Consider the following 26,555-nt stretch of genomic DNA (forward strand, 5'->3'; position numbering starts at 1 on the left):
AATATACACAAGTAGATGAATATGGCAATAAGATACAATAAAACTAAATTTTTTACAGTCATTACGAGAGTGCACTATCCAGTGATTGTAAACAAATGCACTTAACACAAGTATATACAGTATGTGTGACAGTGGCATATAATTAATATAGTTCCAAATGATAACATGTTTGAATTGTTAATATAATTGTTTTACACTCGATTCTTTCTAATCACCCCTCTGATTGTTCCTTCATGGTAATAATGCCAGTCAACCAGGAAAATGTTATAGTAGTAAAACTAAACAGTTTGTGAAGTATCGTGTGTTGTTTTCTGTCTCATTGAGCAAATGAACAACACACTCGTCATAACTGCTGCAGCAGCTTATAGAGAAATCAGTTACATTTTTAGATCTGCTCGCAAGAGAACTTGTTTGCTTGTCTTGTTTGTTTTGCAAACTTGTCAAGTGGTCAGTTGTTCTCACACGTGATGGGAGGAGGCAGACTAGTTACAAATGTTGTTGATCCACCTACCTTACCAGGCGAACATTCGCGCTGCTTTCTATGTGAAAGGGCCATTCAACGGTGATTTGCCTCTCATAATCGCATCGTCTTTGGTGTGCAAAGGCCTTACATCGGACCTTAGTGGAGCCTTTTTTCTGAAACCAGCCTTCCTAAAAGAACCTCCCTCTTTCATTTCCTAATCTATAATACCATCCCTCATTTAGTCAGTTTCACTCCTCGCTAAAGGGCTGCTCCCCTGACTTCTGCCACACCCTCTCTCAATTTTCCCTCCTCCGACATTACTGTGCCGCATGAATGCCTAACACGTTGCCATGACAACAGCTTTGTCAGTGGGCAGGAGGTCCCAAGGCCTGAGAACTAAAGGAGGAAAGCACAAAGACACACACACACACACACACACACACACACACGCACGCACGCGAGACAAGCTACATGGGAGTCCTCACCAGTGTTTACCGATCAGTCCAGGATAAATCCTTCTGATTGTAGCAGGGTCACCTCTCTCTCTCGTCAGTCCTGACCCATCTGCCTCCTCTTTCCCCTGAGTTTTAAAAGCCGGTCTCTCTCGTCACCCCTCCTGAAATAAACAAACAGAAATTGTTAGACTCACAAAGCGATGCAGTGACAGTATAACTTTAACTTTGTGTGTGAAGGGGGCTATGAACTTCAACATAGACAATTAACAACAGCCAATCGGATAAGAAATGTATTTACTGTTTGGGTTTGATCTTTCCAAATCCTTCAAGACACTTTGGCTACAGAGTACATGGTATTTGTAGACAAGCAACTTTGGGTTAGATCACCAAAACGAAAATGTAATTTTGTACTCAGCCAAGGGATGTACGATTATGACAAATCATAATTGTCGATTATTGCCCTTGATATTGTATTTGCAATTATTAATGATGATTAACGGATCAAATTACTGTGATGTCACTAAGCATACAACAGAGCTTGCAGGTTCTTCAGACCATCAGGTGGTTATGGGCTGCAGTTTATTTTACGCATTAAATACTGTAATAATGTATGTTAATGTTACTAAAGGTTATTCTAAAAGTATATCTATGGTTAAAATGAATACATTTATGTAGTTTCTTTCTGAACTATTGAAAAAAAACAATAAAGTCAATATGCCTGTGTGTCATGTAAGAGGTTGAACAATACACACTCGCATATTTAACACTTCCAAAGCCTGAAAAATGTGGAATAAATATCTAAAACTACAATCAGACACACAATGTGTGTATTTACTTGCTTAAATGATTGGTTTACGTACAGTAAATAAACATATTTGACATATTCAATAATCAAACTGAACAGCCGATTTAGATTTCATTTAAAATCCTGTATTGTGATCTTGTTCGCATAAGATCATCGTTAAATCATATTTGCCTCAAATCTGTCACAGCGGTTGCACTTTGGAAAGTAAGATCAGCCTGTTTGCAATTTCGCGTGGTTCATTAATATTTAAATATACCAACAGCAGTTGTGGGTCAAATAGGCATTTATTTGAGCAGACACGATAACAATGACGATGGTCTGTGACATTTGAAGTTCAAGACTTTTTCTATGTCCAAAACATGCTTGTTTAACATTCAACTTATTCTGTTTTTTTTTTGTTGTACACAAAAATCGAGCAACCCAACAATATTCTAACTCTCCTGTTCTTCACTCACAAATGCTCTCAAAACGATAATAATCACAGATAATTTTTTTCATATTGTTTGATATCGATATTTATCATGATATACATTTACACATTGCCCTTTCTTTTTCAAAGTTTGATGGAAGAAAAGAAGAAAAATTAATTCTAAAGAGTCAAAATAGTCTCTACAAAACTGCAAAGGGGGTCCAGAGACGGCCAAAGCAGTGGGGTCTGCGGGATCTTTTACCAAAATATTAAAATATTTTACCGTCTATCAATTGAAAATGAATGTTAAAAGATCATCTGTTTGTTCTGAAGCATAGTGACATCAGTCCAGTATTTGTTGGAATATTTTTACATTAAAATTCAATATTTTTTATATTTCTTTAGATTCAGATACCAAAGTATGGGGCATAGAAGCCCTCGTGACTGTGGAATGATGCTGAATGTGGGTTCAGGGGTGTCCCGAGAGAAAATTTAGAAACGTTTTTAAAAACAATTTTAAAAACATTTGAATATTTTCATTAAAGTGAGAGACTTGTCTACCAACTAGTAATTTTAGTCTTTCCATATCCATTCCAGACATCGAATAAATGTTCACAAAATTAGAACAGAAATCGATTTGTTTATTTGATTTGTTTATTATTAAAGGCTTGTAACATGCTGATTAAACTTGCGCATAAGGATTGGTTGTCATTACTGATAGGACTGTACTGTAGACCCACTTCGTCTCTGATTGGCCATCACAGTTTCATTGCTTAACACACACATTTGGGATTGGTTAGAAACTCAACCACTGCAAAAACACATTCTAAATAGAATCCAGCCCTAACTCACCCTAATGTTGTTCTAAACAGTATGATTGCTTTCTTTTGTGAAACAATAGGAGATGCTATGCAGAATGTAAATAACTGACATCCTCAGTCACCATTCACTTTCATTGCATCTTTCTTTCTAAACAATAAAAGTAAATGGTGATTGAGGCTATCAATCCGTAACATTCTGACATTTCCATTTTTTTTCCACAATAGATTAAAAATCATACAGGTTTAAAACAAATTAAGGGTGAGAATGACAATTTTCATTCATGGGTAGACTATCCTTTTAAACCATCTGTCTGTAGACACTTGCAACAAGATCTTACACACTATAGTGTTTATAGTCCCCTTGCATGCTTCTATTTTAAGTCCCACAGCAGTCTGTGGTCATCGTGGTGCAGTGACGGAGCAACAATCCCATAATGCATGAGGCAAGAATGCAAAACAGCCTGGGAATGGCATTCCTCTGACCAGACCAGTATAAAGGACCTATTGTGAGCAAACGCATGTGTGTGTTTTCTCATGAGACCTCAATTCCTGATTACAAGTGTAAACTTGAAGTCAAGGTTACATTAAGACATAAAGAACAAGTGATTAACAACCTGAGAAAGAAAACCAATTTAAAACACAGATCCAAAACATGATTTATTTCACATTGTTGTTTGTCTTAATGCAGCTGTGTCAATATTGACTAAATAAAATTCAATTAATCTTTCCTATAAAAAGGTAAGAGGATTTTAGCCTTACACCTACACACAGATGTAGCCCGAGAACAGCCAACATCCACGTGAGCTCAGCACACTCCCTACATTATTCAGGTACTGATGGTGACGTCATTATTTAGGTGGTTTTACACCCTGTTGGCTACAGATAATGACAATCTCAAGGCCACCTACTATTCCAAGCCAGAGATGATAAGGGATACCGAGTCAAATCAAACAATGAGTGGTCAACCGATACATCGCAGAGGATGATAAATCAGCCAATATTCTGACATTTTTAATTATCGGCATCTGCTGCTAAATTTTCCTCTTTAGCCAATTTCTTTCTTGAGGGAGCCGAGAATCGGCTGCTTGCATGTGAAGTGACTGAGACATGTGTCGCAGATATCTCATTTAAACAATGTCATTCATGATAATCCAGAGTTTTCTTCCCGTCGAGTGCTCATCGAATATGTTCCTCTAAAGTGTGTATTCTATCAATCATAATTAAAACTTCAGGATCAAATGTTCCTTTGATTCACAAATGATGATGACAATCCATGCAGGTCATCCAGTCAGTTTAAACTGTCAGGAGATTGCTGCTGCTCGCACTGGATCCGCATGAGCGCATGAGTACAACTTCAAAGTCTTTCTAGCAAGTCAGTCCACTGTCGGCCATGTTTGGAATGCTCTCACAAGGCTATTTCCAGTCATACCAGTGCAGCTCTCATCTACTTGAATGAGGAAAGACAGAAATCTCCAATTTTTGACATTCATTTCACAAAACAGTCATGCTGCAGTTAAAATTAGGCTTGCTTGAGCATCAAGTTTCCTTTCAATTTCTGGCTTTCGTGCGTGGACGTGTTTTTAAAATGTAAGTTGGTGTTACTTGTTAACTGTCACGTAATGTATGAGGCATACGGCATCTTGTTCATTGTGAAACTGTGTTTTCTTAATGGCATGAATCACACTGAAGGCCTTGACTTAAAATGCATGGCCCGCGGCTGCTATTTTCTTCCACCGAAAAAGGAGCGATTTGAAAACGCTCTCCATTACCACATATTTTGGAAAATTATGACATCAGCAAACTTTAAGCGCAATTAGTGTGGAGGTGGCCTAAAGGAATCTTATGATGTTTGTTATGCTGTTTGTTCAAACACATGCGCACTCTTCAAAAACCTGTAAGAATGCCGCTTATGCACTTACATGACTACATTAAGCAGAGTTCTCCGGGAGAAACCTGGATGTGTTAAACCGCTTTCTTTTAATCCCTTAAATGGCATAAGGAAATCTGCGTTTTTGTTTACATGGCATTCCAAAAACCCTGGAATAAACAGTTTTCTTAAGTGCATGTAAATGTGGTCACTGACAGGTGAGGCAAAAGGGGGATCTTGGACCCTGTTGCAGACAAACTAGGCCTTAGTTAATATTGTCTTTCAGGATCCACACACACCATCTCAAGGATGTTTCCCACTCCCCCTCCTTTGACAACCTGCAGTAGAGAGCCTCAAGACTGAAAAACATAAATAGAGCCTCGAACCATCTGCAGCTCAAGAGCTTATTCATCAGCGGGCTGGCTCGGGCTCAACTACAGCTCTGCCTAGCATGCTAAGCCTCTGGGCTCTTATGCAGGGCATAGGGACATCTGGGCTCTTTCTGTAGATTTTGCCCTTTACACTGATCTAGGATCAGTTCTCCCAAACCAAAAACCTAACCTTGAACCATAAAACAGTAAAGCTGATTTCAGATAAACACAGAAGAGAAGGCTAATATATCCTAGTATGGAAGAATAGGGATGAGGTGGGGAGGATTATAAAGAGCAGGTCCATGGCTCAATGCAGGTGTTTCCAGCCAGAGCAGAGCAGGTGCAGAACGGATGGGCCTTAGGCTGTGGGTGTGGCCTCACCATGACAGCCAATGGGATGCGATCATGCGTCAACAAACCCTGTTGTTTTTCATTCCACCTGAGAAATGGTCCTCGCAGATACTGCTGTGAACACACACTGTGCAATACAAATGACGTGCTCTCACCAGCCGCATTCCTGGTAAGCTTCAGTAAGAGAGTAGTTTCACTAATGTAAACTGAAGGAGAAAGTCAATGGTGTTGAAAAAGGGATCAGATAAACGTGGAACCGATCATGATCAAACTATTAGATGCACAGATCTGATACCTGGATCGATATTGGCTCCGATACTGAAGCTTTTAGATGGATCAGGAATCGGTCCGACGAGCCCGATCCAAAACTGATGCTCTGTGTTAGGCATGTTCGTTACTGTCAAGCTCCAAATATGACATAAAAGAACCATTAAAACACCATTAAAGCAGTTCATATGACTCATTTTATTCAAAGCCAATTGAAGACGTGTGATAGCTTTGTGAATCACAAAAGGCTGTGTTTATTAAGTAAATATATAGTATGCACAGCGCCAGCACGTCAGTGAATGGCACTGCTCTGTTTACACACACACACACACACACACACACACACACACACACACACACACACACACACACACACGGCTATTTTTAGCCTTCACAGCAGTGCACAATATTTGAGCACTACTCAAGAACAGCATCTCAGATGTAGATGCTCAATAGTTCGCTTCACTTATAATGCATTTAGAATGGCACCAGAGGTAAATTTTACCACAATTTGAGTAAGAAGCGAATTAAACTACTGTGAACTTGCCTACAAACAGACACATACAGGACATCCTGGAGAGTTTAGAATGTCAAAATAAAACCTTGAGGGTTTAAAAAAAAAGTGCACGATTTAAATATATTACTGTTGTATTTAAAAGTCAATAATAATAATATTAATAATTCATTATTATTATTATTATTATTATTATTATTATTGTTGTCATCATAAGTATTTGTTTACAATTTATTACTATTTAAGTTGAATGGGTTCCAAAAAACTGTGACTGTGACTGAAAATTGGACTGATGTCTTACTGCTAAATTGAACAAATAAAGAGATCTGTATCCTTTTAAGTCCAGATGCAAGTTGAAACATTTACCAAAAACACTGGTTTCTTTTCTACTGATATATAAATACTGTTAATTTTGCTGCAACATTATCCAGTATATTAGGTAATGATAAAGTGTTTCTTTATAAGCTATACATTTATATTGAAATAATGTATAATTAAAGGTTTGTGTTTCTTTACATATTAAAGAGTACACCTAATTAGTTCCACACAATAATGTAAAGATATTATAAACTGATTATGGAAAAAAAACAACACTGGTATCGGATCGGGCGATACTGAGATTTCCAGTATCAGAAGAGGAAAAAGTGGTATCGGTGCATCCCTACAAACTATGTTGAAGTTCTAGTTAACACATGACATACAGCCATTTTGACCAGACCAATTCTTACTAAGATCACACAGCTAAAGCTATATGACATACTCTGTCTATTAACAAAACAAAACCATTAATTGCACTGTGGCTCTTAGAGCTTGTTTAATCAAACAAACAGCTGAGCTCCACTTCAAGCACTAAATAGCAGACTTTTTTCATGTGAAAGAAGATTTGCCCTTGGGCTGACAGCCACGAGATGAACCTGTTACATTGACAGACAAGAAATGGCTCTTTATGAGGAGTGGCAGTAAGGAAAAAACAACAGTAATGGAAGTCTGGGAACTCTCTTCATCATACCGCTCCAAAGAGGTTTTATAGCCTCATATATACTGTATAATAATTGGTGTGGTCAGTCAATTAAAATGTTTATTTTATAATGTAACTATATAATGCTTTATTACCATTTTCAAACAAAGTTTGAAAAGAACAAGTTCCATCTAGGCTTGTTTTGTACATCAAATAGCTTTAAGAGCTCCTTTCCCCATCACTTTTTCACTGAATCACATTGTTGTGTATATTTGTCTGTTGTGAAGTGTCACTGTAATGACTCCGGGCAGATACATCGCAAAGGTTCTGCCCTTCCAATCAGTGTTGATTCTGGGTTATGCTGTATTAACGTTAAAATCGTTAATCACGATTAAGAAAAATGAATGGATTAAAATTTCATTAATCGCTTGTGTTAACAAGCGTAATAATTTTTCAAAGTTCTGGGTTCAATCTCCACACCTTTACACTGAAAAAGCCAAATTGAACTGACACCTCACAGATAATAATCTCTCTCATCAGAGAGCTGGAATGAATAAGGCAAAAGTCAGTCAACAAAATGTCAACAAAAGAAATCTAGACAGGCATCATGAGGAGGGAGAGGAGCTGGACAGGCCAACACTTCCATGGCTGTCACTACAGAGGAGAAACAGACCAGGATCTTTATCTTCCCCAAAGCTCCAGCTCAACATTCCAACACCCAAAGCTTACGTATCAAGAAAATTCCAGATTCCAGGCTCCTAAGAATAGGGGCATGTACCACTAAGTACCAGGAGAGAAAGCAATGCCAGAGAGAGAGAGTGGAAAAGACAGGGAAAGAGATAATGGGATCATTTGTGGAAACAGCATCTTTAAAGCTGAAAGTGAACCTATACGAGTATGCAAAACTCATTATACAGTCCAAACAAGGAAAGCACTAACTACCAAAAAGCTGGGATAAATATTTTTGGCCTGTGCTGTGCAGGCAAGAATTTAAAGGTTTTTGGGACGTGGGAAGAGAGCAAAAAAGACATGACTTTCATCTTGGCTGCTGATGTGTTTTCAAAGCTATTAATAAGTAAACCATTCTACTTGTCTTCAGATTAATAACTTACATAGGAGACATTCAAAAGGAAAGCCACGTGCGTTTGAGTGTGCAACTATACATAGAGAATAAATTATTCAAGTGGGTGATAGGTGAAACCAACAGGTGTGAATTCTTAGTTTCACTTCTTCCATTTTAAACATCAACATGTATCGGGTTCTAAATACTGCCAATAAATTCCTTTGCTTGAATATCTGTGACAACAAGGGATGGGTTTAGCATAGTCAGTTAGTGAGATAACCTAGATTTGTTATCTTGTGATTTTGTTTTAGTGGCAGTGCTTTAAAAGGGGATAGGAACATCATTGCTACAGCCATCAAAGCAACCACTTTTGCCTATTTATTTATTGAATAAATGTCAGTTGATCTACTGAAGGACATTGTTTAGTTTTCATACAGTTGAAATCAGAAGTTTACCTAGAAGTTTACCTAGGTGGAAATCAATTAAACAAATTTATGAACCACTCCATAGATTTCATATTAGCAAGTCATTAATACGTTTTGGCAAGTCGTTTAGGACATTTACTTTGTGCATGACACATGTAATTTGTTCAGCAATTGTTTACAGATAGTTTCAGTTCTAATTGACTAGATCACAAATCTAGTGCATCAGAACTTTACATACACCAAGTTAACTGGGCCTTTAAGCAGCTTAGAAAATTCCAGAAAATGATGTCAATCCTTTAGGCAATTAGCTTCTGATAGGATAATTAGACTCAGTTGGAGGTGTACCTGTGGATGTATTTTAAGGCCATCTTAAAACATTTTAAATCCATATCTTTAGAAGCTAAATCTACAGAATCTATATGCAATATTATATTGCTATGATGACGTCATAGAATCATGCCAAACACCTGAACCCTCACTGCCCAAATAAACTATTTATTGGAATAAAAAAGGACCATCTATCACAGAGATCACAAATAGAAATGTGTTTTGTTCCAAATTGCATTTAGACTGTAAAATATGCACAGATTTACCATTAGCCATGTAGCAGATATTAAAATTAATTGTCAATTATTTGTGTTTTTTATGAGCATATGAATATAAAAGCTAATTTCACCATATAATTTGATATCCTAAAAAATCCTATAAAGTAAAATATTTTATTTTGTATTATTTTTAATTCATTTATTTTACCAATGTTTTATTTTATTCATGTTCATATTAATGTCAAAATATGTAATCGGGTGATGTCAGCATAAAAAACTAATTAAACATCGGTGCAAATATATGGCACTCACGTTGAGCAATGTCTGCAAACAGTGCCTGTTTTGTAAACGTTTTTTGACCATCGCTATTGTAATTGACTGCATGAAGAAAAAGTTCCCAGACATGAGACTTAAATGATGCAGAGGCTTCTCTCTTGCGGCTTGTTCTCAGCTTGCCATTTTGCCAACTAATGCATGTGAACTGTGATGTCATCAACTGATTTAACATACTAACACTTAATAGGACAACTTCTCGCTATAGAAAACTGACCCACATGAAACAAAGGCGGAGTGTGTCCATCTACGGAGCATACAGTTGCATTAGCGGAGGTTACAACTGAACACGTCTATTTGGCAGTTTATTTTCTTGCCAAACTGTACAGCCGTGGCCAAATGTATTGGCAGTGACATAAATTTTGTGTTTTGCAAAGTTTGCTGCTTCAATATTCGTAGAATCTATTTTCACATGTTTCTATGGTATACTGGAAAACAATGATACGCATTTCATGAGTTTTAAAGGCTTTTCTTGGCAAAAACATTCAATATATGCAAAGAGTCAATATTTACAGTGTTGACCCTTGTTCTTCATAACCTCTGCATTTCGCTCTGGCATGCTGGATATCAGCTTCTGGGCCAAATCCTGACTGATGGTGATCCATTCTTGCCTTATTAGTGCTTGGAGCTGATCACAATTTGTGGGCTTCTGCTTGTCCACTCACCTTTTGAGGATTGACCACAGGTTCTCTATGGGATTAAGATCCGGGAAGTTTCCTGGCCACGGATCCAAAATTTTCAATGTAATGATCTCCGAGCCACTTCATTATCATTCTTGCCTTGTGACATGGGGCTCCATCATGCTGGAAAATGCACGGATCATCACCAAATTGCTCCTGAATCATTGGGAGAATTTGCTCTTGCAGGACGTTTTGATACCATACTTTATTTATGGCAGTGTTTTTGGGCAGAAATTTGAGAGAGCCCACTCCCTTGGATGAAAAGAAACCCCACACATGGATGGTCTCAGGATGCTTCACTGTTGGCACGACACAGGACTCATGGTAGCATTCACCTTTTTTTCTCTGGACTATCGATTTTCCAGATGTCCCAAACAGTCGGATCCAGTATTTTGCTGTCCAATCCTTGTACTTTCTGCAGAATTTCAGTCTGTCCTTGATGTTTTTCTTGGAGAGAAGTGGCTTCTTTGCTGCCCTTCTTGACACCAGGCCATTGTTCAAAAGTCTTTGCCTCACTGTGTGTGCAGATGCACTCACACCAACCTGCTGCCAATATTGAGAAAGCTTTGCACTGGTGGTGACATGATTCCGTAGCTGACTCCTCAGGAGGAGACGGTCCTGGCGCTTGTTGGACACTCTGGGAATAGCATAATCTTAGAATAACATTCTGAGGTTATATTCTTCACATCCAAATTTGTATAGAGCAGTTATCAAAGTTACTGTAGACTATGTTAGTTCGAACCAGTCAGGCCATTCTCTGTAGACCTCTCTAGTGCCTGACTGATATGAGATTTTTGAGACTGACACAAAACCGATTTAGAGGGGGAAAATTCACAGTTTACTGATATGGTGGCTGATATAGTTGGAATGAAACCAGACCTATTCTATTTGGATTGTGCGCCGATTCTGCACTGATATAACTATGCAAAAGTTCACATAACATTGCTTTCTAAAATTAAGTATTTTTATCAAAGAATATTTGACTGTGGCATGGGGGGGCGTGGTCGTGTGTCGGTCTGCGGGGGAGAGAGAGAGAGCGGTAAGGCTTGTCACCTGGTTTGTAATTAACTCTAACACCTGTGTCTTGTTGTAGTGATACGGAGAGACATTTAAAGAACGCCAAGTGTCGAGAGAGATGGAGAGAGTGTATCCAGAAAGCACGACAGAAGGAGTGTGCTATTTTTGTATTTATGTTTTCATTTCAACGGCGAATAGTCGTATGTACCAGAGAGATATAAAAAATCCTAAGCTCAAACCTGCTTCGCGGTCTCCTGACTCCTCCATTGCTCAAACAAACCTGTTTACATTGACATTATTATTATACATTGTCAACCAATCCTAGAAATGAACACTGAGAAAATGAATAAATAAAACACAATAAATAGCTAAAGAAATATCAGTACTTTATGTTTAGTATCAGTCAATGGATGACCACTTAAATAAAGAATACATTTAAATAAAATAAATAGCTAAATAAACATCAGTAGTACTGTTTAGTATCAGTCAAATGCTGACCATTTAAATAAAGAATAAATGAAAATAAAATAAATAGCTACATAAACATCAGTAGTACTGTTTAGTATCAGTCAAATCCTGACTATTTTAATACTGCCAGTCAGTTAGGGGAAGGTTGTAAAACAAGAAGCACAGTTTCTCGGCAATTACACCTAGAGGTTTTTTTGAACCAATTTGTTGAATTTTTTAACATAATCAGCATCGGCCAATATCCAAGTATATCAAGCCGATTATTAGGCAGGCGCATCTGTGGGCAGCCTAGTGTTGTTGTGGAACACGTGTTCGACGCACGCTGCCCCTAGAGTCATTTTCCAGCAGAGTGAGCAGACCTCATCCAGTGCCTAAGGAAGGAGCTAAGTTCCTTGGAGAAAACAGTAAGGATTAAATTTGTATAACTTCTTTATATTTAATTAAAAACTTTTGATATGTTACTGCCAACTTCAAGAAAAAACGTGACAAACGCGATAGGCGACATGACGTTCGGCTACTTTGGATATTGATAGCATAGTTGAAGTTGCATTATCACAGCAGAAGGGTTGCTATCATGTCACAATAAGTAAGCAAGAATTTTGCAATTACAGACAGTTATTATAAAAGACAGAGACTTTTATTTGTTCTGTTTGTGTGTCTTATATTTGAGAGGGTTGTCACTCAATGCAGAGAAATAATTAATAAAAAAAGATACCAACGTGCTATATGCTATTGAAGGACTGGCTTTGGTAAGCTCGGACGTTATCAGTTCCGCTGTCGGTACTGGAGAAATTAAGAAAATACATTTATTATTGCTATAAAGAGAAAGTTATTTTATCTCGTCAGCCATTTCTATGTATAATAATATGAAACCATTTGACTGTGATGCAATTTAGCTATTCGCACTCAGAGAGGGAGAGAGAGAGAGAGAGAGAGAGATCTCGCTCACGCGATGCCACAGCGAGCACAACACAAGCCCTGCTTAATTAATGAGTGACAGAACTAAACATTCAAACGTAGTCTGGTTACACTTTAGATTTTAGATTTCGCCTTCCAAAGATTATAAAAAGAATATTTATACATAAGCCGCATTCTGTCTAGCACAACTTCCTTCCCTTCACAGCGGTACACTGACATTTCTCCCTAAAAGTCAAACTTAACGTCAGAATCAGCACGATCGGTGATTGTTGTAAAATGCAGTCTAGCTACTGTTGCTAAATTGCGGGGCGCGTTTAATAATAAAAAGAGCGCAAGAGACACCGTTCCCAAGGCGGCGCGCACTCCGAAACAGACCGCAACGAGACAAGCAAAGTATAGGCTACTTTGGGTTTCATGTGCGCGTAAACGATCAACTATACACAAAAATATGTCAAAACGACCAGCTTGGAGATTCACTTAAACACAGTTTATGTCTTAAATGGACGTAGTTATGGAAATAGTTGGGATAAAATATGGTGTATCAGGAGCCTATTAGACTCGGTCTTAAAGGGGAAGCTGTCTAATCAACATGCTGACGATTGAGCCATTACTGCGAATCAAACAACAAAAGGCAAATAGAAAATCACTTACAGCTCTTGAATGAATAACTTCTGCATTAATAAGCATTAATCTATCTATGATAAACTATGCAGTGTTATTTTACAATTGATTACTTTATTAGATTTCTTTTTAGACCACACCTGAACAGTAATGTTAGTAGACCTTCCTGAAATTAAATTACTGTGCCTATATAACGTTTATCTTTGTTTAATATATATATATATATATATATATATATATAACAAAAAGAACGTTAAGAATACAGTTGAAGTACCGGATCGATAAGCAGTATCAGTAAGAGTAGTAATACCATTAAAACCTTAACGATACCCATCCCTAGTTATGCCTGTGCTTCTCTTGGATGCTCTGAATATTGGATTACGTGTCTGGATTGCCCCTTAATTAAAGCTGCATTTGGATCTCAACCTTCGTGTCTCGGAGCAGTTCGTAACACCTGCTTTGTTTATTTAATATATTTGTTATACATTATTTATACAATATGTTTTTACATTATACATTTTTAATTTAAGTGTACAAGTGCAGATTGGTCAAGTGTTCAATAAATGTATTTGTTGAGAAATTTTGTCTATCTTAAGTAATTATTTGTGTTACATTTTATCTTTCAAATAAAAGGTTCAAATAAGAGGTTAAAAACAAGCACATATCGGCCAAATATCTTAGCTTGTTGTCATGGAGAGTAAAAGATGGACGTTGTTTATTTACTTTCTAGCATTGCGTCTCACCAACTAGGTAACAATGCAGCATGAAATCAGCACTTAACAGACACAATTCACCACCGCACCGTTGTCTGCTGAGCTGCAATAAGATGCTCTGATGTTTACCTTTCAATCTGCTACGTTACTGACTGCACTGACAAACTATAGTTGGCTAACATAGCAAACAGATGATATAAACATGAGTGACATTGTTGTCAGGGACAGGGTTAATGTTATATTAGTTATATTGAAAAGGGAAAATGAGGGGTCATTGTTTAACTTTTCAATGAATTTCACGAACTAGTTAGCAATTTAATATTAGATGACCGATAAATCGGTCAGACATTAGACCTCTCTCATCAACAAGGCATTTCTGTCCACAGAACTGCTGCTCACTGGATATTTTTGATTTTGGCTCCACATACCTTTTTCACACTCCTGGTTAAGGAACACGGAAGTAAATGTTTGCAGGGTAAACTTCGACAGCAGTGAATGGGAGACCACAGATAATATTATTTTCACTTACCCTTGTATAAATTACTATTAGTACTGACTAGTCAATCAGATATTCAGACCATTCACTGACTAGTTGATTTTTAAAACATTTAGTTTTGTACATCACTAGTAACAACAAACAATCTCCAGCACAGCCGTTAATAATAAGCAGCTGTTTGAGACTTGCATTGTTTAAAGTGTGCTGATGACTTGTTGCAATTTATAGCACTGGAAGTCTATTAGATACAATGCTGGTGATCAGTGGATGAGCCTTCACTGGTATTTGCACCTGGACTAGCCAGTACTGACTAAGAGATTTGAGAGACCCCAAAAGAAGAAGTGGATTTAGGCTAAAAGGATTTAAATCACAGCTAGCATAAACAGTCAAAAATTGTTTATTATTCAAAACAAATATTACTGTATACAAATGAAGAGAGTACACAGTTTTGAGTTCAGTCATTTAAGGGCAGTTCAGTCATTAGTTTGAAAACTCGGGCCAGCATGTTGCTATTGTCCTTTACGGACCCCCTGAAAACAAGCGGGAAAATCCAGGTCTAGACAGAACAGGAGGCCCCAGGCATTTTGGATGGACTCTCTTGGAGAGTTTATGGACAGCACAGGCTTGTTAATTCCTAACCACGGTGGTCCATCAGGACAACAGATGCGGCACATATTGAGAATTCCTCAAGGGGACAGAGATGGGTCACAGAGAACATATCGGTCCTGTACATTCCTGCCCGAGATCCCAGATCCTTGCCGCCCTACTGTCCATGTGATAAGGCCTCTCTACATCATTATACCTCTTTTACCAGGCCAATGAATTGTACACAACGGAGAATGAGAATGCTGCACTTGAGACTATCAGCCTACCTGCTAGTTCCACACATAACTATAGAATGTTTGCTGATAAAATTGTATGCTGGTATAAAGTCAGAAGCATGGATATGAATAGTTGGACATATCAGCATTCCAGCACAGCAAACAAATCTATACATGACAAATAAAAACTAGGCTTAGGATCCTTGCTTTTTTCACATTGTTAATCGGAAGATTTTCCCAATGATTATCGATATAGATCTGGATTTCTTTCTTTTTTTCAGATATAAATAGGGCTTCTTGTTGCACAATAGTCTCTTCAGACATATTTCTCAACACAACTTTAATAAACTGTGAGCGGCAGGGTAAATGAAAGGGGACCGCACACATCAAAGAGCTGGGCGATATGGCTAAAACCTTATATCATGATATGAGTAATTTTATATCACAATAACAAAATAGGTTGCTTGATTATGGCAAAAATCCTAATCATGGTTATTTTGGTCAATATTGAGATCACAAGCCATCAGAACCGAACCGAAAACCGTGGTTAAAAAAACGAGGTATGTAACGAACCATGGGCCAAATGTATTGTTGCATTCCTAGTAGTCAAATAAAGGAAAGCCTCCATCGCCATCATTTACAGCAGGGGTGCTCACACTTCTATGGAATGAGATCTACCAAGTACAATAAAGACTATACATAATATAAAAATTTCAGTAGTCGGTCGTGAAATTTGATGATTCTCAATACCAGCTTCAAAACCACAACAAATAATAACACAAACTAATTTATTATTAAATGGAAGAATGTTTTCAAGTTCTTAAGTAATTATACAAGACTAGTAAACAGACAGTAATAAAATAACAAAAAATGGCAATGAATACAAATAGATTCAAAATAATAGAACAAATTAAGAAAATTCTGTGCTTTTTTATATGATTAAAAACATGAATTATATTATTTTGGAAAACAAGCCAAAAATGACTAACCAAAAATGTATTTGTAACCTTTATGTTCACTTAAATTAATCTTTAACTCACAAAAAAATGAACTTTCTCTTCTTAATAGAGCTGCGTATCTTCGATTACTTCATGATAAGATACAAAAAGTGAACGTGACACATATATTATGATTCGCTATGTTGTGAGTCATCACGTTATAATCTAGCTGCAACAAAGGCTGAGTGTGCATCAACCAGGAGAAGATTCAATCTTTTCCCCGGTCACTTCACACAACTTAGATGCAGTGCTGACAACACAGATAAATGCCAGATTAGGAGTTTATTTTTATAACTTACTTCCTTATTATTTTAACTTTAAAAAAGGATGCTTTAAAGCTATAACGCAGGGATGTTTCATTGCGAAATGGAATGCGGCACAATAATAGTTTTATCTCGATTATCTTGTTTTCATAATCGTTGGAAGCCAAAATCTTAATTGAAAATAAAATTTGATTAATCGGCCGGTCCTACGATATAGTATACATAGTTGGACTATCAATAAAAATTGGTTAATATATTAAATTATATTGTAATACCTATTTTTGGTAATTAAATACTTCCCTTTTATATAATTTTCTCTTTATTTGGAAATTCACAAAAGTCCATGTAAAAAAATTACAATTAAATCACTGTTATCATAACGCTTAATTTATATCGTATATCGCCCAGCCCTAGCAGTTAACATGGCGTGTTGTAAAATTTAAAACAATTATTTATTTTCTACAAAGCTACGTGCAACCATCAACGCTCAGCGTCACCATTAGTGCCATGGAACGCAAGTTGCATAGTTTTCCATTAAATTCGACCCAAACCATTAACAAAAAACTAAAATGATTTACTCATGTCATTACTGGATGATATATTGTGAATAAGTACATTTCATAGAGCCATAACAATGTATTTTACATCAGAAACAAGTATGTCTTTTTGTGGTTTGACTGCTTGAATGAAAGACCTATTCAAAGCCACATACAGAGAAATTGCATAATAAACATCCATTGCTAATCGTTCAGTTTGCGTAGTCTCACCATCTTCCTACACTAGCCTGGGAAAAACAATGTCACTTTGTTCATTCTTGAAGTAACCTTCATAACTTTGGATTGCTATCTCCTGCTCCAACTCAGCTCATCCTGCGTGTGTGTGTGTGTGTGTGTGTGTGTGTGTGTGTTACATGTCTTGTGGTCTCCCAATGTTATTACAGCAGACTGTTAAACAGAGGTCAGCTGAGTGCATTGGAAAGCATGCCAAATGGGCTTCTAATTTAAATGTCAATGCCTCAAAAATATACTGATAAAATTATGTGCCGATCAATAATCAATATTTTATGACATCCCTATAAATAACATGAGACAAGCAAAACAACTGAAAGGTGAAGTACTGTGCCAATGGCAGTACCAAACTTAATTGGGTGTTTCTTCAACAGGGATATTTCACGTCTTAGATTTTTATTAAAACTCTTTTTGCTTGCTACATCATGAAGATCACATTAAAACTGACTTGGAAACTTTTCAAATGGCTTTTATGCAAAGATTGCCTTGTTTACTACCGATTTAATGATTCAATTCCAACTCCTGATTCGATTAGAATTTTAGCATTCACTTTAGAACTTGTTATACAGGTAAATGTAAAAACTTGTAAACAGTTCAAATTATGCATATAAACAAACATATAACTAAATTTAGTAATGTCGTTAGTGTAATAAATACATAAATATTTAAAGGGGCAATCATACATTACGATATATATTAACAAATAGCAAATTGCAGCATCCAAGGAGCAGCCTGTGCAAAGCCCTGCCCCATAAACGTAATGTGGTTGTTGTTCTTCATTCAGGGGTAAAAAGAAGGTCTAAACAGCTTGGAGGAATTCTGGTAAGGTAGGACACTTCTAGGAAGGTTCACTACTGTGCCAAGTTTTCACCATTTGGAGATAATGGCTCTCATTTTGGTTCTTTGGAATCCCAGAGCCTTTGAAATAGCTTTGTAACCCTTCCCAGACTGATTTATTTCAATCAAATTTCTGGAATTTCTTTCGACCTTGGCATAGTGTGCTACTGGAAACTTTATGACAGCAAACTTTATGCTGCTGAAAAAGTTATATTTAGGTGTTGATTTGATTGAACAGTGCTGGCAGTAATCAGGCCTGGATGTGTGTGCAGTCCAGCTGAACCCCATTATGAATGCAGTATCTGTCCACTTGAACCAGCCTGGCCATTTTCCTTTAACCTCTCTCATCAACAAGGTGTTTCCATCCACTGAACTGCCGCTCACTGGAAGTTTTGGCACCATTCGAGGTAAATTCTACACTGTTGTGTGTGAAAATCCCAGTAGATCAGCAGTTACAGAAATACTCAAACCAGCCCACCTGGCACCAACAATCATGCCATGGTCGAAGTCACTGAGATCACATTTATCCCCATTCTGATGGTTGATGTGAACTTTAACTGAAGCACCTAACCCGTATCTGTGTGATTTTATGCACTGCAGCCACAGAATTGGCTGATTAGATAAACGCATGAATTAAGTAGGTACACAGGTATAAAGTGTATTAGATATATTTTATCTAATAAAGTGCTCATTGAGTGTTTCTTGATCAGACTGACAGACCAGACACAATGAAGGAACGTCCGGGTGCTGTAATATGATTCTAGAGTGTGTTGGCATCAACACCTCTCTCTACAATGAAAACAGATACATGTCAGCTTGGCTAATCAACATATCCTTATCCAAAATCCTGTATCAAATGTTATAGTAGCATTTCTTTGTGCAGTAACAACATACCTTTACCACATTTCATTCTCGCTGCCTCTGTGGACATGCAATGTTTTGTAAGACTGCAATCATAAAAAAAAAATAACTTTTACTATTAAAATGTGCATCAACACCCCTAAATCGTTTCAGGTAACATTTGTTCTTTGACTTCAGTACATGTATAAAGAGAAGAGAAGGTTATCTAGGGCTATACCTCTGAGCCGAATTATATCACTGCTTGCAGTGCAGGCTTATCTTTAAAAAACAAAGAGCAGCCAGCTGACTAGCTCTTGTGATAAGAAATGATACGATTGGGAATTGTGTTCCTAATAGAAGAGAGGCATGGATTACAGCCAGACCATGATGGGATTTTTCTTTTGGTGACATGATAATAAAGGTACGGTGATGCGTACCACTTTTACGATATTAAAATACATTCTACATTCACTGGTTAATATGTCCACAGTCATAAAATAAAGTGTTAACGCCCTCTATGCCAGCTTTGATCCATAGTTTCCCAGTAATCACTCCAGTGATAATATGAGGAGTCATGGCTATCAGATTTCTGCATTTAAGCACTGAACCTTCTCAAAGGGAACCACTGAACAATGTGACGTCTGTGTCCCAAAGGCTGTATTGAACTAAGATGAACAACAGCAGTCTGCGTATCCATCAAACCAACTTCCACACAGATTCAACAGGTTGTTGTAGGCGCTGGATGAATCACTCGCTTTGACATTTTGAATTTGTGGCTTTTTATACACACTAACTTAATCCATAACAACAATGTGACTGGATTATAACCTAGTGAGCTGCCAATTTAGACAGCATTTGTGGGCATAATAAAGTGATTGAGCGTTCTGAAAGCGCATATTGATGCCCAAAATGCTACATAGGTAGCGCACTAGTAATTGATACAGAGACGTGTTTGAGCTCGGTATTAACTCAAAACAAACTAGGTAGTGAGTTAATGTCTTATAACTTTGATAAACCCTCTCACGAGTAGTTAGAAAGCTTAAATATAATTATGAGTGTGCTCAAAAAGATTATTTGCATTGCTAACACGGCTAGCTTGTCACTTCCCGATGAGCAGCGCTGCTTATTCCCAGGCAACCTGTTGCAAAAAAACTACTTACACCGCATTTTCTAGACCAAAAACTGCTTTAATGAGACAATTAACTCACCTTTTCAGTCAGATATGGCGTCACTTTAGTCTAATGCGGGTATAAATACTTCCAAACAGGTGGTTTTGTTCACTACAGTAACACAGTTGTCATGTTGTGTGACGGTCGCTCGTTGTTGCTCGAGAATCTCGGGACTTTTAGTGTGAGAGAGACTGGCTGACTGAGAGCAGCTCAACAGCGCCTCCGGCAATCGCATGAGACGACGCTTCTGATTGGACAGAGCCACATCTTGCAAGCACATGAGACGACATTTCGGATTGGACTGATACACCATGCTTAAACTCCAATGTCCAATCAGGCGTGGTTTTCCTTTAGGATGGCTCGTGGGATATAACGATTGTTTTTCGATTGCTTTTCTATTGAAAAAGAAACAGCCAATAACAAGAAAACACATTTTTCATTCATGCATATAAATCGAATTTATAACTTGAATATTTATATATAGCCTGACACCCCTGTTTCCATTGATTGGTCATCTGTTCTTCCTCAACCCCGTCCATAGAATAAGAGTTCCCTTGTGACTCAGTCCACTTGACATTGCGTACTAACGTATATGAGAGTGCCTTCATACACAACCTATTTGAAACCATTCTATAATAATGCCAATATTTAGAGTGTAGAGTATCCTTCAAAAAAACTCAGCAGCAGTCAAGACACTTTATGCCCAAACGGTACACAGCGGAGACGCCTTGTTCCCATTCTGTCTCAAGCCAGCGCCTGGCTAAAAGACCACGCCCGCTAACTCAGCGCAAGCACTTGCCCCAACCGAGCCACTGGTGAGGCCAAGCAAGCCGTGGCCCAGACGGAAACAGCCGTACCAGCGCCCTCCTCGTTCCGATCGGAGGAACTCCCCTGCGCAGCGGAAGCAATCAGAGTCCCTGTTATGCCAGACTTACTGCTTCAGCATCTAAACAGCTTGGACCTCAATGTAAACTGGGCGAAAAGAACGCTCTCTCCCAGCCAAAAAAATCTCCTTATTGGGAGTCCGCCTTGACTCCACAAGCAGGTGCACGCACCTCACGAGCGTGCGCGTTCAGGCCATTATACAGTGTCTGTCTCAGTTCAAACTGGGGAGAACACTTTCTCTGAAGCTGTTTAAGAAAGCATTGGGACTTATGGTGGCAGCATAAGCTGTCATCCTATTAGGTCTCTTACACATGAGACCTCTTCAGTGCTGGCTGAAGCGGCGTGTGGCACAACATGCTTGGCGCCAAGGGCGCATGCGCATCAATATGTCCCGCCGCTATATAGCTGTATTAGTACCATGGACAGCTCCTGCATTTTACTTGCGAGGTGTCGCGCTGGGGCAAATGATCAGGCAGGAAGTGGTGACTACAAATGCTTCAACACAGGTTGGGGGCGGTGTGCGATGGGTTCCCGACTTTTGGCACCTGGACAGGAGGAGGTGTGGCATATCAACCGCCTAGAGCTATCGGCTGTAATTCTAGCCTTGAAGGCTTTTCAGTCAGAAATAGCGAATTGTCATGTCCTAGTTCACTCAGACAAACATGACAGTTGTGGCATATATAAGCCGCCAAGATGGAATTCATTCACTGCTACTGTTGAGACTGATGCGTCATCTCCTCTCCCTGAGATGTTCCAGGCCGCCTCAATTACGTCACGGACCTACTGTCACGCCAAGGGGTGATACCGGGAGAATGGAGACTTCATCCTCAAACGGTGTTGAGGATTTGGGAAATATTCGGCAAAGCAGAAATCAATCTATTTGCCTCAGGGGAGAATACCCACTGTCCACTTTGGTATTCGAAGTCACAAGCCCCGTTGGGAACAGATGCAATGGCACACAAATGGCCAGCGAAACACAAATATGCATTTCCTCTGATATGCCTGATCTACTCTGTCATATGCAAAGTCAGAGAGGACAAGGAAGCAATTAGTTGCACCGAAATGGCCCAACCAGCCATGGTTTCCAGAAATGATGGAGATGCTATGCAGCTCACCATGAGAAATACCACTGAGGAGGGATCTCCTCTCTCAGGCGCAGGGCACAATCGGGCATCCCCAGCCCCAGCTGTGGAACCTGCATGTGTGGCCCCTGAACGGGGCACTCTACACGTGCCAGAACTGACGCATTCAGTCATGAACACCATTTTACAAGCCAGAGCACAGTCCACAAGATGCCTCTATGCACTAAAATGGAAGGTTTTCACTGCTTGATGTCTCTCGCATAGCAAGGACCCAGTAAACTGCCCTATACATGAAATTCTAATATTTCTTCAAGAGCGATTAGATGCAGGACTCACCCCGTCAACGCTCAAAGTGTATGTGGCAACTATATCTGTGTATCACGCACATGAAACCGGCGCCTCTATAGACACGCATTAATTAATCATAAAGATCCTTAAAGGAGCAAGACCCACCTCGGCCAGCTACAGTCCCAACTTGGGACTTAACTTTAGTCCTAAAAGCTCTCGCAGCCCCCTCTTCGAGCCTTTGGACTCTGTTGATTTGCACATGCTCTCCATTTAGACCGCACTACTGCTGGCTCTGGCCTCAGTAAAACAGGTCGTGACCTGCATGCACTATCAGTCAACAATTCATGTCTGGAGTTTGGCCCCGGTCTTTCAATAGCCACTGTCAAACCCAGAAAAGGCTATGTACCCAAGGTACTGACCACACCCTTCAAATCACAAGTGGTTCAACTTCAGGCCTTCTTCCTTTCTCAATGAGGAACAATCATTATTCCCTGTGCGGGCGCTACACACATACGTTGCGCGTGCACGCCAGTTTAGACTGTCTGAACAGCTCTTTTTATGCTATGGAGGACGCACAAAAGGAACGTCCGTCTCTAAGCAAAGACTTTCTCACTGAATTGTCGATGCAATTACACTGGCTTGTGAGTCGCAGGGTCAGACTTGCCAAATTCGTGTTAAAGCGCACTCAACTAGAGGCAAGGCCTCCTCATGGGTATGGATGAATGGTGTGTCCTTACAAGACATATGTTTTGCAGCAGGATGGTCCTCTCAAAACACATTCGCTAGGTTTTACATCCTAGACGTAATGTCTCTTTCTACACAAGTCCTCTCGTTCGTTCACCAGTTAAAGTTTGCCCAGTGTTTTACATACAGATAGATTCTAATCATTTTAAATAAGAACATTTATATTTCTTAGAAAAACTTCTGACTGATGTTTACTGCAATCTCATCAAGCAATAGACACCTGAATATGACAACCATTGAATGCATAAAGTCACCGCGGAATGGGCAGGCAGTGCTTTTTTATCTCAAAAGGAAAATTAGCACAATTAAGAATTGGGATGCTGTGCACAGACCTAACTGTAACTATATAGGCTTTGTTATCTGGTAATTGTTGTTGTTATTATTAATTATGATAATTAAAACAAGCCAATAATTGGAAACATAAGGGAAAACATAGCCTATATGTTTATTGGATGTGAATAAGTCAAGTCAAGTGGTTTTTATTGTCGTTCAACCATATACAGTTAGTACAGTACACAGCAAAACGAGACAACGTTCCTCCAGGACCATGGTGCTACATAAAAAAAAACAAAGGACCAACACAGGACCATATGAGACTACACAACGAAATAAAATACCTATATAAAATATCTATATATACCTATATAAAGTGCACGTGCAAACATGTGCAAAAAGTACGGGACAGTACAACAAATTTCTGACAATGAACAGGACAATAGACACAGTGCAGCGCCGACCAGTACTCAGTAGTGCAAAAAGATGACAGTTTCTAAAAACGTAAACATAACATACTATGAGATAATGTTCTATGCACATAGCAGTTATTGAGGTAGCAGACAGTTATAAAGTGACAGTAATTAAAGTGCAACTCAGGACACGTGTGTATGTGTCAGTCCAGTCTCTGAGTATTGAGGAGTCTGATGGCTTGGGGGAAGAAGCTGTTACACAGTCTGGCCGTGAGGGCCCGAATGCTTCGGTACCTCTTGCCAGACGGCAGGAGGGTAAAGAGTTTGTGTGAGGGGTGTGTGGGGTCGTCCACAATGCTGGTTGCTTTGCGGATACAGTGTTTTTTGTAAATGTCTTTGAAGGAGGGAAGAGAGACCCCAATGATCTTCTCAGCTGTCCTCACTATCCTCTGCAGGGCTTTGCGGTCCGAAACGGTGCAAGTCCCAAACCAGGCAGTGATGCAGCTGGATAAGCCTCGCAGGACATTGTCATGGTTTTGAGGATCAATGACACAAAATCTTCGGACCTTTAGGATTTTTTGAGAGTAAGGGCTGTTTTGTTGTTGTTGTTGTTTTTCACCATCCATTCGTAGTAACAGCAAGTTCATTGTCAAGCGAGCCACATGCAGTTCTTCTGCCAGCTTGCGGCTCTCCATTCCATTGAATTCATGAAATAAAATGCAACCAAACGTGCCTGATTTAAATTGACTGACTTACAGTTGCATTTTGCTTGGGTCATTTAAAAAATTATAATAATAAGATTTGAACCTTAAACGGCCCTTCGCACTCAAAGCATGAATCCCTGTAATTTATTTATTGATCATATGAATAGGCCTAATTGTTAAAAAAGTGTTTTCTCAATTTTGCTAATTTCTTTCTAGATGAAAAACAAGTAAACGGTCGGTTTATTGGTTATACTGCTTTGAAAATAAAAATGAATTATCCAAAGGTACATGGGCCGATGTTGTTTGAATGACATTTTAGCCACTCTCAAATGTTTTAGATTGATGACGTAAATAAAGGGACTGATAGCATTCCAAGGAGCTTTTTATTTTTTGCAGAACTTAACTTTTCAATTATTCTGGAGTGAAAACGTTATCATTAAATGTTGGTAGCCAGTAAATAATAACCGGTTAATACCGTTCGGATATTCTTTTTTTTCATGAAACCAAAGTCTAAATGTTTTATTACAGTAAAAGTTTGGAATTACACCACTTCCTGTTGCCCAGAAATTATTGAGGTAAAAAGTACATTTCTCAGTTGTTTCCAAGTTGTTAGAGATCTGGTAACACTGCGACTGGAACATCACCCACCCATAGCAGAGTACTATCATTAAAAACAAGAACGTTATTATAACTGCTCATTAATTTTGTTCTAACCCATTACCAATTGGAAAGGAGGCAGCAGAACGCTGGAACCAGAACGACTGCTTTTGCTCAGAACAAACCGAAATTAAAAATATTTTAGTCCTTGTGTAAAATAAATCAAGAGGGCTGTCTCGTTGTTAATAGTACAAATATGGAGCAAATAGCCAATTAATATAAAATATATATCATTATAATTTAATACTGTTATATTTAATATAATATGATATTGCCAACAGCCAAAAACTTAATCCTGCTTAAGGGATTTATTCATATTTCAATGTAAGTGAACTTTGATAACACACCCATATTGTTCATATGTTTTAAAATAAATGACAGATAAAGAGAAATGACACTTCAATCAGCTTTCAGTGTTTATTTAAAAAAGAAACAGAACCACGTAACCCTTTACATAATGATCAAGAATTTTAATTCTTGCATTAGATCAGTATTACAGAAAATGATATTATAATACAGAGTTTTTCAATATCTTTTCAATAACTCAGTATATTCTCCAGGAGTGCTGGTCTGTACAATATCACTCTTGCATTTTTTGTACTGTACATTTTATGTAATTCATTTAAAAAGGCTGTCAGCACTTAAATAAGCAGTGTCCTCCTTTTTCAAAGTTAAACAAATAAACGGTTTGAAGGAGCTCAGCCTCTAAGAGTGGGCTGGGCAAGTTTAAATGTAAGGGTAGAGGGTAAAATAGAGAGTAATAAGGGCAGAGCTATGAGGGTCAGTTTATTATGAAGCATGTTCCAGACTGAGGTAGCCTGTAGCACCGGACCTGCCTCTGGGTGCGTGTAAGTAGCACAGAATTTAAACAGACCCATCCAAGTTCACTGACTAGTCATCATAAGCAAAAGTGATGTTTATAAGGTGAAATAGCTGCACAAAGTCTGTGTTACCCAGCAGCACCCACTGCTTTCCAACATCATAACCACAAGACCTCACCCCCCACCCCCCGGCTTTTGGCACTGCGCACATAAACACGACTCACAAGATAAACGACAAGCAAAGCGGTTTTGTAAACCCTTTATGAAGCATAATGAAGTCTTTATGGAGCATATAATACTAAAGGGAAAGAGAGCTGGGTCACCTTGGTGCACTTTAAAGGAGTAGTTTACCCAAATAATTCTGTCATTGTTTACTCGTCATTGTTTACTCACCATCGTGTTGTTCTAAATC

At 38.5% G+C, this 26,555-nt stretch overlaps 1 protein-coding gene across 1 annotated transcript in view; it reads right to left on the reverse strand.

Annotated features, from left to right (window-relative positions):
- pals1a (protein associated with LIN7 1, MAGUK p55 family member a) overlaps positions 1-20,448 on the reverse strand; it is a 52,032-nt gene extending 31,584 nt beyond the window's left edge. The window contains exons 1-2 of the mRNA XM_052146141.1: positions 20,316-20,448; positions 949-1,079 (exon numbers count right to left, since the gene is read on the reverse strand). The gene's annotated coding sequence lies outside the window, so the exon portion shown is untranslated. The remainder of the gene's footprint in view (positions 1-948; positions 1,080-20,315) is intronic.
- Between the last annotated feature and the right edge of the window lie 6,107 nt (positions 20,449-26,555).

This window comes from Xyrauchen texanus, chromosome 16 (genome assembly GCF_025860055.1).
Source record: "Xyrauchen texanus isolate HMW12.3.18 chromosome 16, RBS_HiC_50CHRs, whole genome shotgun sequence".
In the NCBI taxonomy this organism is placed as follows: Eukaryota; Metazoa; Chordata; class Actinopteri; order Cypriniformes; family Catostomidae; genus Xyrauchen; species Xyrauchen texanus.